This window comes from Phascolarctos cinereus, unplaced genomic scaffold (genome assembly GCF_003287225.1).
Source record: "Phascolarctos cinereus isolate Bilbo 61053 unplaced genomic scaffold, phaCin_HiC Scaffold_4;HRSCAF=312, whole genome shotgun sequence".
Lineage (NCBI taxonomy): Eukaryota > Metazoa > Chordata > Mammalia > Diprotodontia > Phascolarctidae > Phascolarctos > Phascolarctos cinereus.
Genome location: NW_027555847.1, coordinates 267,978,152 through 267,998,356, shown reverse-complemented (window position 1 = coordinate 267,998,356; position 20,205 = coordinate 267,978,152). Strand labels below are relative to the sequence as shown.

The following is a 20,205-nucleotide window of genomic DNA, read 5'->3' as shown; positions in this document are numbered from 1 at the left end:
AAGAGAGTTGGAAAGAGATTAAAGAATTAGCATGCATTTTCAAATGTTTCGATTCAAAATTTAATTATTAAGTAATTACTTTACTAGAGTCTTACTCTGAGAACTCTCTGTGGCATGGAGGTAACCTAAGGAGGTACTACCAAGCTGTAAAAATTTTGATAATGGGTCACTATGGCCGATGATCAACCTTTGGTGATCAGGTTCATCATCAAACATGAACCTTTGTTTGGCTACCAGGTGATTTTTTTTTCCTTCAGTTACAGGGACAAAGGAATGCTATTTTCCAAGGTGTGGACACAGTTACAATTAGAATCATTTGAGGGAGTACCAACACAAGTGAAAACCTTGGTGAACTGAAGCTTTTTGTTTGTTTGTTTGATTTTTGGTTAGGTAATGGGGTTAAATGACTTGCCCAGGGTCACACAGCTAGTAAGTGTCAAGTGTCTGAGGCCAGATTTGAACTCAGGTCCTCCTGAGTCCAGGGCCTGTGCTCTATCCAATGCACCACCTAGCTGCCCTGTGAACTGAAGTTTTAGACAGCCAAAACTTAGATAACTTTCTTTAAAAATGTTTTTATTGTTATTATGAACTTGATAAGCAACAACAGATCTGAACATATCCATGTTCAAAGAAGAACAGACTTCGTGTACAGAGAACTGTATATGAAACTTGAATTTCTATCATATACAACTTGGGTTTTTTTTTTTAAGTAAATGTAAAAGTAGCCTTAATAGCCTTTCCTATGTAGACCATAGATACTATTACTATGCCTTTAAGAGGCTCTGGATTTTGAACAGTGACAGTTTAACTGCCATTGAAAAAGGGGGGGGGGAACAACTGCTTATGATAAAAGTGTCCCTCCAGTTTATTAAATAAGTAATATTTAACAACTTGGAGTAGGGGCTCAGATCTTATGTTGTAATGTTAGGAATGAATAGGGAAATGTCAAAACACGCCCTTGGATTATTTTAGAATTTGGGATGATGAGAATGACTGCGGTAATAAATCAAGCAGCAGGTTAAGGAGTGATGATCCCATATGAGATATACATGGGGCGGGGGGAGAGGTTTGACCCTAAACCAAAGTCCTATTACATATATATTAAACATAGTCATTCCAATACTTCTCTACTTGTATATGTCCTCTTCTGAATTCCTTTCTGCCTTCTGTGTATTTTTAAACCATTTTATTTCATTTTTATTTTATTTTATTTCACTTTATTCTCTTGTATTTATATTTATGGCTTTACTATCACTCTGTGTTCCCTCATTTTCCCCCCAATAAAAGTCCTTCTTTGCAGTCAAGTAAAATAAATCCATACATTGATAGTGTTTGACAATCTGTGTCTTATTCTGAACCTCCAAGCCAGGGGTCATCAAACTATCCAGTCAGACCCTGTTTTTGTAAGACCTGTGAACTAAAAAAAAAAAGGAAAACAACTTTAATACATAATGATATTGACCTTTTTTATTGTATTAAAATCTGGTGATAGGCTGGATTTTGCCCTCAGGCTCTAATTTCCTGACTTCTTCTCCAACCCATCACCTCTCTGACAAGAAGTAGGAAGCATGATTCACCATCAGTTTCCTGGAGTTATGGCTGGTCATTGCACTGATCAGAGTTCTTAAGTTTTTCAAAGTTTTTTTCCTTTACAATGCTGTAGTCACTGTATAAATTATTCTCCTGGTCCTGCTCACATCATTCCACATCAAAATAGTGAAAATAGATCATGCCGAGGGGATGCAATATCTGTAGCCAAGAAGTAGTGATGTACAGTTGGCTATAGGGAGTTGTGAAAACCCAGAAAAGAGAAGTCTTGCAGTTGTGATACAAGGCATATGACACCGAAACCTAAATTATCCCCCTCTTTGGAGTGTAAGTTTTGCAATGGTTTGCTTATGGAAGACTTAAAAACTTAAACTTCAGTGCATGAGTCTGTGGAAAACTGTATTCCTTCATGAACGGTAGCTGATAACTCAGTGTCTTGATTTTCCCATTATTTATTTTGCTTTGCTATTCTGTCCCAATTCAATACTTTCTTATTTAATTTATGGTTTCTGCCAGGTTGATTTGTAGAATGGGCACTAGAGGGGGCCTCAAGTCATATATAGATTACTACTATTTTGAACATAGTAACCTGAAGAACTTTCAGTGGGAGTAGAATATGTAAGTTCCATGCCATTGGATTTGCCACTTAAAACTCATTAGTCTTTGGAGAGATTATTTTCAGCAAAGTGATGGGAACAGAATACCAGAATGGATGTGATTAATTAAGAATGCATCAGGAAGTAGAGGTAATGAATATAAACAGCTTCTTTCAGAAGTTTATCATTGAAAGGGGTGGAGGGGATGTGTGTGTGTGGAAAGAGAGAGAGAGAGAGAGAGAGAGAGAGAGAGAGAGAGAGAGAGAGAGAACTAAAGCTGGAATAAGTAGCAGTTATCTATGGAGTGTTTTATTTCTTAGGCTAATTGAGAATCATATGTATCATCAACAGTGCTTCTCCTAGACAGTCTTAAAGAAGGATGCTTATGGCAATTCCACATTGGTGTAAAAGCCAGCTATTTAGCTATTTCTGTTTTTTAGTTGTCCCTTTTCTGTCACTTGAAGCAAGCACATACAACTCTATCCTCACTTTCCCCTTTCTCTTAAATTGTATACCGTTGCCAGAAAGACGTCCATTGTTAAAACCAATCTAATCCAATTGACTCTTAGATTTCTATCCTTCCTCAAACTGTATTTTATGACAAGATGTTTAAAGAGAGACATTATGAAAAAAAATCTAGATCTGACAGATATCCTGACCCTCTCTCAGATGTAAGGTTTTTTTCCTTATTCTCTGTTAGATATAAAGCACTTCAGTCTTTTAAGAGATGGAAACCATTTACCAAGAAGTAGTGACCCTTGGATTGGCCAGCTATCTTTTAAATAAAAACTTGGAGCAAATCTTCCCTGAAGGAAAGTGGTTTATTCCGTGATAGTTCTAAAATAGAAAACTTTATCTTTTACATTTACTGTATAACCTGGTAATATTTTAGCAGTCATGACTCATTTATCACTTATTTATCATCAGGTTCTAAGGAGCTACTGAGCAGGAAAATAAAACTCAGCTCATCCCTTTAAAAGAACTCATTTGATTCAAAATTTTATGGTAATAAGAACAAATTGCTCCTCCCTTTCCCTCAAGTCAGAGGAAGGCCCATTTCCCAGCCCCTTCTTTCCATAATTCCCTTTAGATATACTAAATTAGAGACCTAAGGACTTCACATCTATACTTTTAAATTTCATCTTTTTTTCATTTTGGCTCAACAGTGACAGACTGTTTGAAAATATAAGGGACCTCCTATCTCTATGAACTCGCCCTGGTATACCTCTTTTTAAAAATGACTTCTGCTTTTCCCCTCATTTAGGATTGGAGGGCTTTCAAGGGTGGGGAACCTGCAACCTCAAGGCCACATGTGGCCTTCTAGGTCCTCAAGTGCAGTCCTTTGATGGAATCCAACTGTAGGCCCTCACGTGCTCTTCCTGTGGCCTGAATTCTGTCAAAGAGCCACACTTGAGGACCTAGAGGGCCAAATGTGGCCCTGAGGCTGCAGGTTCCCCACCCCTGGAGCTTATCAGAGAAATTCTGGTTGCAAGTCACAGGGTCAGTGCAGCTTCTCAGTAATGCTAAGAGAGTGCTATATTCTCATAATCTTCCTCCAACAGCAGGCCTACTTCTTTGTTCTTTCTTTTAGCTCTTGCTCAGAACATAATTTAAAACTCCGTTTACATTTTTTTAAACTTCATGGTATTCTGGGATTAAGCCTCCACAATATTCTTCCAAAGTGTATGCTATCCTTTTGTATTCTCACTTGGAAATGTTTTACTCCTATTGTTTTGTGCACATTCCTTAAAAAAATCCAAGATCATCAAATTGTGTGGCTATACCACTTTCTTTAGGAATCTTTTCTTTTTCACTGGATTTGATGCTTTGATGTATTGGTAATCTCATCAATGTGGGCACTTCCTCCCAAAGAACAAACTGAATCTCAATCACATCCTCTAGTCCTCTGCTATTGTTGTCCATGTTCTTCCATTAATCCATCACAGAAAATGCACTTATCACACCGATGATTGATAAGATTCCAGTATCTTCCTCCATTAGATGTTACAGTTTTATATATGTAAAAATGGTGTGGTCAGTCAGTCAACTTGCTCCTACTATGTGCCAGGCACTGTGTTAAGTGCTGGAGATACAAGAGAGGTAAAAGATAATTCCTGTTCCCAAGGACTTCCATCTAATGAAGGTGACAACATGCAAATACCTATTTACAAACAAGATTATATACATATACTATATATATATGTATATATATATATATACATATATATATACATACATATAATAAAATGGAGATGTCAACAGAAGTATGTCTGTCATTGACAAGTAATTTAAAAATGACTCCTAGAAAGGTAGCCAGTCATTTCCTGTCAGTTACTATATAAATAATGGATTTTAGTTTTTGGTGATGTAATTCAGTGCTTAATATACTTAGCATGCTCCCAACCCACTCACCCCCCATCAAACTCTTTTCATGAAGACAGTATTTATTATACACATGGATACCAGTAGGTTTATTTAAGCCTTGTTTTCTCATTTCTTACATCAGAGCCATACTTTCCAATATATTTTTGCCATCCTCTTCTATGCCCACCTTTGCATTAAACCACCAAGTACTAAGGTGCATGCTGATTAATTTGGAGGGTAGTATCAAATTATTCATAGAATTCTCTACCTTCTTATCTTCTGTAACAGATGTAAAACGAAGGGGCTGGACTGATTGACCTTTCCAACTTTATATCTGTGATCCTGTGACCATGTGTTAGTGTTTACGGTCTTGTCTTACAACACTTCGTCAACAACATGAGAGAACCAAGCATCCTCTGACATCGTTTCCTTTGCATCCTTTGGATGCAAAATAAAACCAATTCCACCTCTTATTTGCTTCTCCAAGGAGGATCTCTGAGCTATCCTTCTGTTCAGCTTCAATTTCTTTTTGTCTTCTGGTTTCATTAATAATAAGCATGTCAATTTTGATACAACTTGGTAATGTATTTGTTGGTTGTTGGACAAGGAGTTCACATCTAGAGTACTGGTAGTTAATGTTAATAGAAGGTCTAAAAAGTGTGTGATTCTTAACATCTTCTGCCCCTTTTTAGTCGCTGTGTCATCATCACTACAGTAGTAGAAAGGAACCACACAAGACCATAGCCTGTTTAACATTTTCCCCATGGGTTGCCATGGCCAAAGATTTCATCGCTTAGTGGTCAGTTTACTGGTGTTGAGTCTGTCCAAATTTAGCTATACTGGTGTTCATAAAGAAGATGTGGACTATCACTTGGGCCAATTTCAAGGGCTTTCCAGCATGGCACAACTGGCGAGAGTTTGTGCTCAGCTGGCATAGCCTTTGAGAACCCAAGGTCAACTCCATTTGAAGCAATGGAGTAGGTAATTGGGGAGCCACAATTTTACTTTTTTAGAATCTCCTATCTTAAAAGATCTACATTTACTTTTAGAATCTATAGTTATGAGATTGTGCCAAATTTTCTCTTATCTTTTAAAAAAAGCTGCTTCCCTTAAGTTTAGATTATTTGTCAGTGTCCAGTATATGCCTCCCTTGCTAACACAGTCTCTAAGATGAAAGTCAACTCTTAGGTGCTTGTAGCTTCCATATCATCAACCACTTTGAATAAAGTAATAGAATCCTAGAAACCTTGAATATTAGAATTGGATAGAATCTCAGAGTTGATCTAGCCCAAACAACACATTTTACAGAACAGGAAAACTGAGGGTCAGAGTGGTTCAGTGAGTTGGGGCAAGATTCTAGGTCTTCTGGCTTCCATTCTAGCACTCTCCTGTTATATCATCTTATCTATGTAATGCCTAGTGTACAGTAACCAAATCTATGCACCCAAAACAAAGATATGGCTACTGTCTATAGTCATGATGTGGTGCAAAGAGGGCTAGTTTTGGACTCATTTCCTGGGTTCAAATCCTAATGTTGCCACCTGCTTTATCTCAGCAACTCATCTTCCTTCTGCGGGCCTCCATTTTCTCATCTATAAAATCAACCACTCAATCAAAAAACATTTATTAAGTGCCTTCTCTGTGTCTGATACTGTACTAGTATAGTGGAAGTTGGATGGGACTATACGCCATGGAGCATGTATGGGAATGGGCTTGCATTGAGCTCCCTTTGTAAGTCCCAGGGGGATGTATCTCAATGTTGAAGGGCTTGTCAGTTTGGGATGATGCAGCAAATTCTGGGTGGTCCCTTCTATCCCCATTACTTCAGAGGTGGGGGGAGCCTTTGTCAAAACAGTGTCAGAGAGGACTGGCTATTGAATCAGGAAGAGATGCCCACACAGGAAACTTTAAAAGAAGTGACTCCTCACTCTGGCTCTTTCTCTTCCTTCCTCTCTCTGCAGCATGTGGCAAGGAATGCTTTCTCTCTGGGATTTCCGTGAGGAGTGGATGCTCTTTCTCACTCTGGAAAATATGGCAAACTTCTCACACATGGCAACCAGCCTAGGTGAGCTTGAGATTGGGTCTCAAAGTTCTAATTACTTCTGCTTTGCATTTGTTTCCCGATCATAGGTGACTGAACAGCAATCCCAAGAATGGCATTTCTAGGTTTGGAGGCAAATCTTGTGAATTCTAGAGGCTGGGGGCCTCTGAGTCCTTAAGTCAATAGGTACCCCTGCTATCCATTACAGGGCTCCTTGGAGAAGAAGACCACTGAGAGAAGGAGGAGCCCTATGCTGCCTGGCTTGGACCTTGAAGAAGACAGTGCTCAGTTAAGGTGAAGGTAAAATCCTAGATGGGCAGTTCTACAAAACAGTGTGTACATTGATGTCTTAAGGATCAACCATGCAGGAGAGTGTAATAGTAGCTAAAAGTTACTGCTTTTTAAATTTTTGTCAATGCGTGCTTGTCTTCTTGTGTTAAACGTATCTTTTGTGTGGAAAAAATAAACATTTGTCTCCTACCTGATTTACTTCCTATATTTAGTACCTCTCTTCTTCTACTTTTTGGGGATAATTTAATTTGGAGCCAAATTAAATTCTAAGTGATTTTTTTCCTGGTCCTTGAGAATGGGGGTATAAGGTGCCACAAAGTGTGAGAAAAAGACTGCCTCATACTTCTCTTTAGAGGCTAGACTCCCCCAGGGCTGAGGACAGTCTGTGTTACTAAGTCCAGAGTTATGGGTTCTTATTGGAAAAGCCCCCTTATCCCACCTCAGGTCAGAAGTGGCTCTATGGGTGTTGTTAAACTAGGTAGAGGGGATACAAAGACAGAAATAAAAGTCCCTTTCCTTAAGGAACCCATATTCCACTAAAGGGGTACAACATGTATACATATAAGTAAATGCAAAATAGGACTATGGATGTAGAACTGGAAGGGACCTCAAAGGACATTTAGCCTAATCTCTCATATCATATATGAGAAAACTGGAGCCCATAGAGTTTAAATGATTTGCCTGAGGTCACTTGGGTAGTAAATAACAGAACTAGAATATGAATGCATATCTTCTGACCCCAGAGCCAATGAGTGTTCTGTCTCCTGTCACTTGCTGTTTCTTTACTAAATAAATATAAAGCAACTGGGGCATTGGTGGCACTTACAGTGAGAGAGACCAGCAGAGGCCTTCTGAAAGGAGTTAGGGGTTCTAAGACACAGAGGTGAAAAGAGAAAACATTCCAGGCAGCAGGAGGGGACAAAAGCCTCATGTGAAGTGACATGGATGCTATGGAGAGAGAAAGGCAAGTGAGCCTTTGGAAGTTTGGTTGGAACATAGGATGTGTGAAGGAGAGTCATGGTCTAGAAAGATGGGCTAGAGCCAAATTATGATGGGCTTTAAATGCCAAAGAGTCAGGGGATGGCAATGAAAGCTTTTATGTTTTCATAGAATGTTTCTTGGAGAAGATGACTACTGACAGGACGGAGAGCCCTACTCCTGACCTGGCTCGTGAGAAGACTTGGACCTTAAGGAAGACAGTGTTGACCAGCTGTGTCAAACTGAAATAGAAATGGATCCCCAAAGGACACATACTGACTTAGAAACCACAAATTAACATTATCTATGTTATATTGTAACAGCAGCTAAGTGATGCAGTGGATAGAGTGCTGGGACTGGAGTTAGGAAGACTCCCCTTCAAATCTGGGCTCAGACACTTACTAGCTGTGTGACCCTGGAGAAGCCACTGAACCCTGTTTGCCTCAGTTTCCTTATCTGTAAAATGAACTGGAGAAGGAAATGGCAAACCATTCTAGTATCTTTGTCAAGAAAACTCCAAATGGGGTCACAGAGAGTCAGACAAAACTGAACAACAACAAATTTTGTATTTTTATTTATTTTGTCAAACATTTCCCAATTACATTTTAATCTGGTTCTAGCTGCCCTTGGGAGTTTTGTAGGCTTTGAGTTTGACACTTGTGGTAGAGCACTGGTATCTCCCTCTGTAAAGGCACACGCCATCAGTGCCAGCACAAAGTTGTAATCAATGGGTGCAGTGAGGATCTAGGAGAATGCCTGGGCATACCCACTATAATTATAATGTGAATACTTTTATTACATTAACAAATATACATACACAAACATATACATATGCACATACACATATACACGTGTATAATATATGTGTGTGTATAGATATGAAAGAGATTGTACTAGGTGACCTCTTAAGTCCCTTCCGGTTCCAAATACATGATCTTAGGAATTTATTTTTCCTTCCTGGGCCTCAAGTTTTTCATATCCACAATGAGAGGGTATGGGATTAAGTGAACTCTGAGGACTCTTCTCGTTCTAAGATCTCATCAATGTGTTTTCCTTCTTCCATTTTCTGGAAAAAAAAAATGAGGGAGGATGCATAAGATGAGCTTTGAGATCCTCCCCAGCCCTAAGTCTGGGACCCCATGAATGGCTTTTCCCTTCTCTGGGCCTCAGTTTCCTTATCTGTAAAATGAGGGGGCTGGATAGGAGGGTCTTTATAGTGTCTTTCAACTGTGAAGACTATGACTAAGCTATGGCCACATAAAGACCAGGAAAAATATCTGAGTTATGAAAAGGTGTGTGTGGAAATACATCCTTCTGGGGGTGTTTTAAGACATCGTGGAGCAGCGCTTCTATGGCCTCTGTGTCTCAGCCCTGGGCATTGCTTAGCCCTTATCAAGGCTGTCCAGTCCCCAGACAGTGTGGGTGGGGCAGCCATATGTTGAACTGTTCTACATGGATGTTGGCAGAGGGAGACAATTCTCCTTCTTAACAGGCAGGCAGGAAAACAAGCATTTATGAAATGTGCACTATGACCCAGGCACTGTGCTAAGCACTTTACAAATATCATATCAGTTGATCCTCATAACAACTGTGGCAGGGAGACGCTATTAATATCCCCATTTTACAGATGGGAAGACTGAGACAAACAGTGGTTAGTTGACGTCCCCAGGGTCATTCAGTTAGTGTCTGAGGCCAGATTTGAAATCATGTCTTCCTGATTCCAGGACTGACACTACATCCACTGTGTCACCTAACTGCCTCTAATACTATGTTAACTGTCTAATGCATAGACTATTTCTACCATTTCTTCCTCACTTACTTCATAGGCCTTACATAGAAAGACAAGAATTCAGTGTGAGTTCTTTCACTTTTCTCTTCTAGCATTTGTTTCAAGTCATGCTATGACAAACTTAAAATGTGGTTTTACGTTTTCATGATAGCTCTGGTATTTCCCATTCGTGGAGATAATAAGATGTATGCTATGACGTTATTCAGTTGCTATTTCTGTATTGGACGAATTCCTTCTATTGCCTATTTAAAGACCCTGTGGCCAAGGGTTAGGAGTAGGGCACCATCTTTCACTAAGGAGAACCATCTTTGGGTTCACATGAACAAGGTTAAGACCTGAGGGAACCTATCCTCTACAGAGAGGGGATGAGATCTTTCTCATCAGCTCCGGTTTATTGTTTCCATTCCAGAGCAGAACTTTGGGGATAACCTCTTAAATAAAGCTGAGGGTTAGCTCATGGCCATGGCCTCCCCCAAAGGAATTAACAAGAATTAAATTAAAGGAATTCTTCTGGAAAGGTGTTCAATGTATAAAACAGATAAGGGATAGCACACCTATTTATTTTCTACCACCCCTACAGACAAACACCACAGAACGTCACTTAACAGGATGCTTCAGTAACTAGAGGTCGGAATGTCATGCAGCACGTGTTACATGCATTCGTCCCAGCAGTACATACATATCTATATAACACAAACAAATATACATGATGGAAAAAAATTATCTCAATGACATTAACATTGATTGTTGCTATTCAGTTGTTTTTCAGTTGTGTCTGACTCTATACGACCGCATCTGGGATTTTCTTGGCAAAGATACTGGAGTGGCTTGCCATTTCCTTCTCCAGTGCATCTTACAGATAAGGAAACTGAGGCAAACAGGGTTAAGTGACTTGTCCAGGGTCACACAGCTAATACGTGTCTGAGACCAGATTTGACTCTAAGGCCAGCTCTCTATCCACTCTGCCACCTACCTGCCCCAATAACATTGGTAGACTACACAAAATAATCAGATTATGTGCACATACTAATTGTTGTCTTCATTCTAGAAGAGGATGAAAATGATATCACTACACTAGAGTGAAGTTACAATGCGTCTGACTGTGGCTGATCAGACCAATACGAGCTTGGAATGTTCTACCACAGGTTGGGCACAAGCTGTTTCAATTCTGCTTTGCTCATAGAGTATAGCACTTTCTGTGACGTGCACGCCATGCTGAGTGGTCCTGTGCCCGTCTCCCACATCACACAATTAATTCCAAAGTTCTTAAGAGAGACCTTGAGAGTGTCCTTGTATGAACTGTGTGAAGACTGCATGATGCTAATACAAAGCAAATACATGTAAATAAGAAAAATAATAAAAGACTATTGAATACACAGAAATGAACACATATCAGTTAATACAGGCAATTATTTATATACAAGGCACACATTGTATTGTGTGGCTACAAGTGTGACTGTTTCATCAGTTTGACCTGTAATAAGTTTTTAAGTCAGTTTGGTTGCTGGTCAGATAAGTCTTGCTCTTCTGTGACTTAGTGGCCCTTTTTTACCTACAGCAGTGTTAGTTGATGAAATGGGCCAATCACAATTCTCATCAAAACTATAGTACTGCTTTCCTAAACCTAAACTACTAAAGGGCCCACCTAGGCTAGCTAGTAGAGCTGCTATATTCTGTGGCAGGGTATTTATACTCTTGGAATCTGTATGGCTGAAGTACTTGGTAAAAATATACCAGTATCACCTCTGGATTCAGCCTTCACTGGCTGTTTGAAGTAGTTTTGTGGATACATTATTCAAAGACTTCTTCATTTGAAATGTCTGTTTCTGAGCCATTATTTGGATCAGGCAGAGTTTGCATGATATAGCAAGTGGTCTCTCTGTTACAGTCCCCTGAGATGAATGTCTATCACTTTGGTTTGCCCATCAAAGAGATGAAATAACTTACCTATTGGCAATAGGTCATTGTGTTAGGTTGTCTTTACATCACCTCCCCCCACTCCGTCCCCCTCTCCAATCCTCAGGGACTATTTTTTAAAGAGGCAAGTTGCCTAGTCTCTCCATAACTAAGTATGGAATAGCTTTCCATCCATCTGCTAACTTGCATATTCCATGAACACTGAGATTATTCAGGAAAACTGTCACCTTGTTGACAACCAACTCAGCATCGTATCATTATTTCTTCCTTCCTTCCTTCCTTCCTTCCTTCCTTCCTTCCTTCCTCTTCCTTCCTTCCTTCCTTCCTTCCTTCCTTCCTCTCTCCCTCCCTCCCCCCCTTTCTTTCTCTCTCCCTCTTTCCCTCCCTCCCTCTCTCTTTCTTTCTTTCATTCTGTATTCTTCTGGGCTAAAGTTGTAGTTGGATGGTAAGTTTCCTTTGATTTTTCCTCTCAGCTGAGAGATGTATTGGTTTTTGAGTGGTCTGAAGTATCTCATCTTCAGAGACTCCAAAATATAGATCAATAGGTAAATGTAGCTCACAGCCAAACACCAATAAATAAGGGTAAAGCCAGTGCCATCATTCCTGGGGAATTTTATGTATGTACAGGAAAGCCACATGTTAACTTCCCTGAGATTTCTGACTTTATCACAGTGTACCTAACATATTCTTCAACGTATGGTTGAAACTTTCAGGTTATGGGTTCCCTTGAAGTTAGATGGTAAGACCCATTCAAGACTTTTTTTTTTAATACCACTCAGTGCTAATATTTTCTTGAGCAATTAAAGTTTCTTCCTTGGTCTTAGGAAGTCCAATTTTTTTTTCTCAAGTATTTCTCAATACTTCCCCCACAATATTTTAGCAGCATAGGGAAACTTTCTGGTTCCTGATTGGGTATTCCAGTAAATACCCTGTGAAATGGTCAGTCACCACCAATATATGACTTATGCTCTTATCTTCTACTTCTGGAGAGTGAAAAAAAAAAGATAACACACATAAGTTTTAAAGGTTTGCTGGTGCTTACATTCTCCCAATATGGAGCATGAGTTGGTAGTACTTTTCTTTGCAAATACCAAGCACAAACACCAAACTTCTGGGTGACTTTTCTTTTGGCCATAATGGGCCAATAAATGTTTTTTCTCTTAGTTCTAAGGTCTTTCCTTGACTCATATGTTCAAAGTCATCATGTAGGGTTTTCTTTGCCATAGAGCAATTAAGGAAATTTGCAGGCAGCTGGTGGCTCAGTGGATACAGCACTGGGCATAGAATCAAGAAGACCTGAGTTCAAGTTTGGCTTCAGACACTGACTAGCTGGGTGACGGGCAAGTTACTTAACCTCTATAAAAGGAGATACTAATAGCACCTACTTCACAGGGTTGTGAGAATCATATGATATTATATTAGTGAAAGCTCTCAGCACAGTGCCTGGAACATAGTAGGTGCCATATGAATGCTTATTTCCTTCACTTCCTCCCTTACAGAGTGATATGCCCTGAGTAGTACCAACTGTTTCCTGATATCATGTGTGGTACCAGTGACAGTCTGGTGCAGAACTCCATTGCAAATATCCAACTTCTTCGATTGTCTCAACAATAAAATGCTTTCAAGGGATTGGTGTTTGAAGCCTTTGGCATTGAGGCCCTGTTTCCTGGCTTGCATTATTTCATGCATTTCTTCATTGGCCATGTGTTGTCTTTGCCACAGATAACTAAGGTAAAGAAGGTTGGTTCCGTGGAGTGAGGCTGACATACACTGCACACATGCTGTCTGATGGAAGCCCTCAACATTCAGCTTGACTGTCATTGGTTTGTATCTAACTCCTTGGGTATTACACATAGCAGTTATTTCTTTTTCAGGTATTACTACAGTTTATGTGTCATGCCCTAGATAGGGCATCTGTATCAATATTAGTCTTTGCTGGCTTGTAGTGAATACTGAATTCATAGTTGGCTAGTGCTGCTACCCACCTTTGGCAAATAGTTCCTACCTTGCCACTGGCTAGAATGAAAATCAATGGATTCTTAGACTTTTAACTTCTCTCTCTCTCTCTCTCTTCCTCCCCCCCCTTCTCTTTATATGTATGTACATATATTATATGTGTGTATAGATAGATAAAGAAAGAGAGAGAGAGAGAGAAAGAGATAGTCTGAATTTCTAAGTTGCTACCCATTTCAAAGAAAGGAACTCTAGCTTATGAAAAGGATTAGAAATCTCACTGTTGCTCAGGCCTCTTTTGCCAAATGCAGTTGGTTTCATATAACCAATTTTTTTTTTCGTTCTCACTCTCCCCAAATTGGCATCTGTAAAGGACAAAATTCTTCTTTGGGTCAGCATAGGCTAACACAACTGTATGTGTGAGGAGGTTAACCAAGTTTTTGAAAGCTTATTCACATCTTTCCATTCATCAGTCTCTGAAGGAATTTGTTCATTTTAAGACAACTTAAAAAAATTCTTGCCTTCTGCACCTTTTCCATTATGTATGCTTGAGTGAGTGGCCTAGCAATAGCAGCAGTAACACATTTTTGATAAACACCAAATCCTAGAAAAATCCTTAGTTCTCTGAGGTTCTTTGTGTATAGCCAAGTGAGAAGCACTTCTACTTTCTCTGAGTTAGTGCTTCCACCTTACTGAAACCACATCGATATGACCCACATCCTTCACTGAGGCTCTACAAAACTGTCAGTTGCAAGTAGCAAGTTTTAAGCCATTGTTCTTTAGACATCCAATACCTCTATCAGCGTTTCTTCATATTCTTCCAAGGTCTTCCCAAAGACAATGATTTTAGAATAGATGAGACCCAGAGAGAAGAAGTGACGTGTCTACTATTATGGAACAGGTTTGTGGCAGAACCAAGACGTGACCTCCAATCTCTGGATTCCCAGTTCAGTGTCTGGTCAATAGCATGAGCACTAACCTAGCACCTAACACAAATGGCATTAATTTTTACCAAATGACGAGCTTATCCTAAAGACCTCTGGGTCTTGACATTTGCTCTGTTACTCCACCATTAGGACTTCTGGGTCTTTCTATTTGCCCTGCAGCTGAACCCTCTTCTATGTGTTGTCTCCATCAATTACTGTGTGAACTACTTGAGAATAGGGATTATCTTGCCTTTTCTATTTGTATCCTCAGTGTTTGGCACATATTAAGTGCTTAATGCTCTTCCATTCATTCATTCAAAGTAAATCTGTATGAAACATTGCTATTCAATAAAATATACACCAAATAAAAAGGACGTTGATAATGAAAAAACACTGTGTAGTGTAGTAGAGAGTAACTTGGACCAAAAGTGAGAAGAACCGGGTTCTAGTTCCAGCTCAGCTATTTACTAGCCCTGTGACCTTGGGCAGTGATAGCCCTGAGTTTAATTTGCTCATCTCTAAAAAGGGGTAAATGGTACCTGCTAGATTTGTTTTAAAAGGTCACTGTGAAAAGCACACAAAATAATGAATATAAAATGCTTTGTAAATTGTACATATAGTTGTGAACATGTGAGTGTATGTTATTGTTGCTTTCGTAATAATTAGTATGACATTAAATCCATGATTTCATAGATGTGGGTATTTTCTATGGGGATCATACCCTCTCCCAAGTAGATGGTCTGTATGAACCATATTCTATTACAGAATTTCCATACACCATTACAGAAGTGGACCTCAGTGGTCATCTTGTCCCATCCATGTCTATATCAGACATCCAGTGGTCATCCAGTCTTTGTCTGAAGACCTCCAATCTAGGGGATCCCCACCAGCTTGTGTCATTTTTTATAGCTCTGATCATCAAGTTTTTTTTTAATATTAAGCCTAAATTGGCTCTTTTCAGCTTCTATTCACTGCTCCTAGTTATGCCCTTTGGAGTCAAGCAGAGCAAGTCAAATGTGTCTTTCACTCAATAGCCCTTCAAATACATGAAGACAGCTATTATATGTCCCCCAAAATCTTCCCTTACTCAGGCTAAAATATCAGAAGTTCCTCTGGCCTATGGAATGAATTCAAGGCTTTCATCAGCCTGGTTACCTTCCTCTGGCCACTCTGCTGTTTATCAATGTCCTTCCTAAAACGGGATGTCTAGAAACTAACTCAGTACTCTAATTATGGTTTGACCAGTGCAGCATACAGAGGAACTATCACCTTCTTAGTCCTAGACACTATCCCTTTCTTGATCAGCTCATGAATTCATTAGTTTTCTTTAATATCACACTGTTGAATCATATTGACCTTTCACTTCACTAAAATTATGATCTTTTGTGGATAAATGACTATCTTGTCATGTCTCTTCCATCTTGCACTTAACTAATTGACTTTTTGAACTCAAGAATAAGAAGAACCCAAAGGAAAAAAAAATCATTACCTTGAGGTTTCCTTTTACTAACGATCCTTTCAACACTTAAGTAGGTTAGAATGGAGAAGACAGACACAGAGTCCATCTCTGGAGTAATCGAAGTCATTTTGGCTTGGTATGATCTGCTGCTCCCCTGACACAGACTTGAAGAATCCAGGTTCACCTCCATAGGAAAATGAGATATATGAATAGGGTTTTAGTGATGGTCTCCAAAAAGTAGAGGACAGAAAAAAATTATTTCTCATTAGTATTATTCTACTCAACACAAGAGCTCAAAAAATACATTTCAATGTTATAGCCATGAAAGTCTGAAAATGATATAGGTGAAATCACCATATGAAATAACAGGAAGTTTCTGGTATGTCCTGCTTGAATTGCATTGACTGTGAATTTATGATACACAGAACTCTTACTAGAGCTAGTAATTATTCATGTCTTCCTAAGGGAGCAATACTAGTGCTAGATCCTTGGGCACCATGGGTGTCAATCAGTAAAGCTGGAGGAAGGGAAAAAGCAAGGAAGGCCTCTACACAGAGCCTGGGTTGAGCTCTTGGAAGAGCTGGAGAATGTGATTTTTGGTAATTCAGTGTTATGATGAAATCACATTTTGGGATTTTGGATAGATGCACCATGAAATCCATTATAAATACAACCTGACTGACAATATAATTTCTGGTGAAATATCCCTTCTCCTGGAGGTACTGATGTTGATTTCCATGGCTGCTGATGATTGATGACGATGAAGCTAAAGACACCAATAATGGGCAACTTCAGAAATTTGATTTGAGAGAAATAGGAATCACTATCTTTTCTTGATCATAAATGCATCATATGACCCTAAATACACTTCAGCTGCACCCTGACGGATCTAAGTTATACATACAATGAAATAAAAAATTTCCCTTAGTGAAAAAAAATTTAAGCCCTGGATTTTTTCTGAAAAGAAGATGAATTCTAATCTGTTTAGGACAAAGTTAAGTATAGTCTTACCTAGAGGTAGAATGGTAGACTTAGCTTATCCATATTGTTATTATTTTCTTCTTCTCTTTCTCCTTCTTTTCCTTTACCTCCTCCTCTTCTTCCTTCCCCTCCCCCATCCCTTCCCCTCTCCTCCTTTTCTTTCTCCTCTCCTTCTCCATGTCCTCCTCTTCCTCCTACTCCTTTCTCTTCCTCTTCCTCCTCCTGCTCTTCTCCCCTCCTCCTCCTCCTCTTGTTTCCTTCTCCTTTACCCCTCTTTCTCCTCCTCCTTTTGTCACCACAACCATTATCATCATCAGCAGCAGCAGGACAAGCCAGGAAGATTCAGATTCAAGTCCTATTTCTGACACATTGGCTGTGTGGTGTGGGACAAGTCACTTAACCTCTCAGTGCACTAGGCAACTCTCTGAGACTGTTGTTGACCTGGGGTAGTAGAAGGAGTTTCCTTACCAGAGAATACTCTATATGAGGAGTAAACCCAAAGGTCCAGTCCATATATCTTTATTAGCATTAAGTTGTCCAATTATGCATGGCATTTGATTGGGAAAGAAAAAGTGAATTAGACAAAGTGTCATTCCCTGCTTTTGCAGAGTGTGCTCTTCCTTGTGAGAAGCTTCTTTTATAAAGAGGTGATCAGCAAGATGTTGATGAAGCATTATGTATTCTCTGAAAAGTGCTCTTAGAATGTTTATGATGTTATTCCAATAAGCTGCCATCATCCAAGCCACTAAAGAGTGGGCCTAGGTTTTTAAACCACATCTCTGAATGACCATCATTATTATTTTATGCTTTTTGTCATCAAAATGCCTCATGCAGTGTTCATACTCTTTAAGAAGACAGAATATGTGAAAATCCAAATTTACAGAGATAGGGGGAGAAAGGGTGGTCATTCTCACTACAAAAGCATTCTTTGTCTTAAAAAGGAATCCTTATAGATTTTCTTTGCATTTCTAGTCTATTCAAAGTATGACCTGATTTACATATAGTGGATTCAAGCACAATTCTTTAGGTACCTAGCTATTCTATAGCAGTACACACTAAACATTATTTTTTTTCAGACTGGCTGGGGTTTCAGTGACATATTACAACATTGCCCTGACAAGCAGAAATAGGTCTTCTGTCACAGCTTCCCAGACTAATCTGATAAAGGAATGATTTTAAATTTCAAACAATAGTCACAGAACCTATATATATATATATATATATATATATAGATGGATAGGTTGGGGAGGTTGAAATATGGAAAATCCCATGGGGGAAAAGTGATTGGGGAAATTCTGAAACAAAAGAAGAAATTGAGGGTATTTTCATAAGAAAAAATGACTGCATGGAATAAGCATTTTTAAAATATAGTCCAGAATATCATTAGGTTGCTGCAAAAATTGCTCAGGCAACAATAGGTCTCTGGCAGTGTAAGCCTGTAAGGATGCATGCAAATAGGAACTAGACTTACTTGAAACTTGGGACTAGACTGGATTTTTGGGTTGGGAGGATTTAATACTGCACATTATCTTCCAACTTCATGACCAGAATATGCCTCTATTGCCGGCGAAGGTAGTCTCCCAATCCGACTGCACTCTGTACAAGACCCTTATCACAAAAAACTATGGCCATGTTTTTCACTCATGTGGGGATCAGGTTGCATCCAGCTCTCCTCTCGTCCTCTTCCCCCACCCCAGTTTCTCACACATACCTGGCTCTGTCTTCGTTCTTCTTTTCTTCTTCTCCTCCTCCCCCTCCTCCTTCCATCACTATCACCACCATTATCATCATCAAGAGAGGCAGCCTCAAAATCAGGAGGATTCAGCTTCAAAATCCATCTTTGACACATTGGTTGTGTAAAGTGGGGCAAGTCACTTGAACTCTCAGCATGCTGGGCAGCTCTCTAAAAGGATTCTTCTTCTCACATTCCCTTTCTCAGACTTCAGGAAGGGAAAACTCTCTCTCCTCCTATCCTTGGAAAATGATGGCTATCATGGGCTAATTTTTCACAAAACAACTATTCGAGCTTCCCAAAACACTAGGGTTCCCCAGAACAGTATGGGAAACAGTGTTGTACTGACTGCATTCTTGACTTTGAGAAAAGGACTGACCAAAACAATTTGCAATTATTCAAGAAAAGAGACCAAACTGTTTTATATCCTTTGACCCAATGATTTCACTACTGAGCATATACCCCGAAGAAGTAAAACAGAAAGAAATGTCCAATATATGCCAAGTTATTTATATCAATACTATTTGTAGCAATAAAAAACTAGAAACAAAGAGGATGCCTATCTGTTCAGGAATGGTTGAACAACCTGTGGTGTATGGCTCTAATGGAATATTGTTATGCAATAAGAAAGAGCAAATACAAGGATTTGGGAAAATATTGGAAAATGTGTATGAAACTGAGCTACAGTAAATTAAACAGAACCAGAAGAAGGCTCTATACAACTATAAGAATATATGAAAAGAAAGCCTAGCTTTGAGAGAGCAGATAATGAAGCATACCTTCTCTTTTTTTCAGGGGAGGGGCAGAAGATTATGGGAGGAACTGAGGCAGAACATTGCATGTTTTGTCAGATGTAGCCACTCTGTAAGTCATTTTTACTTAACTATTTGTTTTTGAGACAAAAGAGGATTCAGTGTGAGGGTAGGGAGACAGATCTAGAAATGGCTGTGATTTTTAAACAAAAGGCACTAAGCCCAACCTTCCTGAAGGACCAGATGATCTCTTAAGATATCTGCAAATTTGATATTGCTAACCTAATTTCTCTGACCTGGTACTGACACCCTCATCTTATGAATTAATTATTAATAAATTTAATTTAAAACTTAATTAACTAATAATAATTATTAATGCTTATTAATTCTTACTAGATACAAAGCTGTATGCTTTACCAGTTGTCTTGGGTCATTCATAAATTATCAGTACTTTAAAAGGAGCTCTTTCTTTAAAAACCCAACAGCTGATTATTTTTCTTATGTCTCAGTTATTAAATGAGGCCAGTCACTTAAATAGCAAAGTTCTTTCTATCATTTAGCAAGAGTATGCAGAGAAAATGCACTGGGCGGGAAAACTATGTAAGCGGGAAGAACATGTAAGTGTGTTCTTGGGCAGATATACCCAAACAGATGCTGAATGGTGGGGAATGTTTGTAAGCCACTGTGTTATCAGAGGGCCTCACTGTAAAAAGAGTAAGATGATGAAGAGCAAGGATGCATCACCAAACACTTATCCCCTTTACACACCTTTAGAGCGTGATAAAGAAAATGGAACCAGCCAAGCAGTTGTGGTCTGACCAGATAAAACATTTGGGCGGGAACACTAATGTTTGGGTTTGGTTTTTTTTTTTTTTAGA

The 20,205-nt window shown here is 39.1% G+C and overlaps 1 long non-coding RNA gene across 1 annotated transcript; it reads left to right on the top strand.

Annotated features, from left to right (window-relative positions):
* Positions 1 to 2,182: 2,182 nt before the first annotated feature.
* Positions 2,183 to 7,025, top strand: LOC110220461 (uncharacterized). The gene is made up of 3 exons (XR_002327873.2): positions 2,183 to 2,294; positions 6,470 to 6,573; positions 6,758 to 7,025. It is a non-coding gene; the product is annotated as an uncharacterized LOC110220461 (long non-coding RNA).
* The last annotated feature ends 13,180 nt before the right edge of the window (positions 7,026 to 20,205 follow it).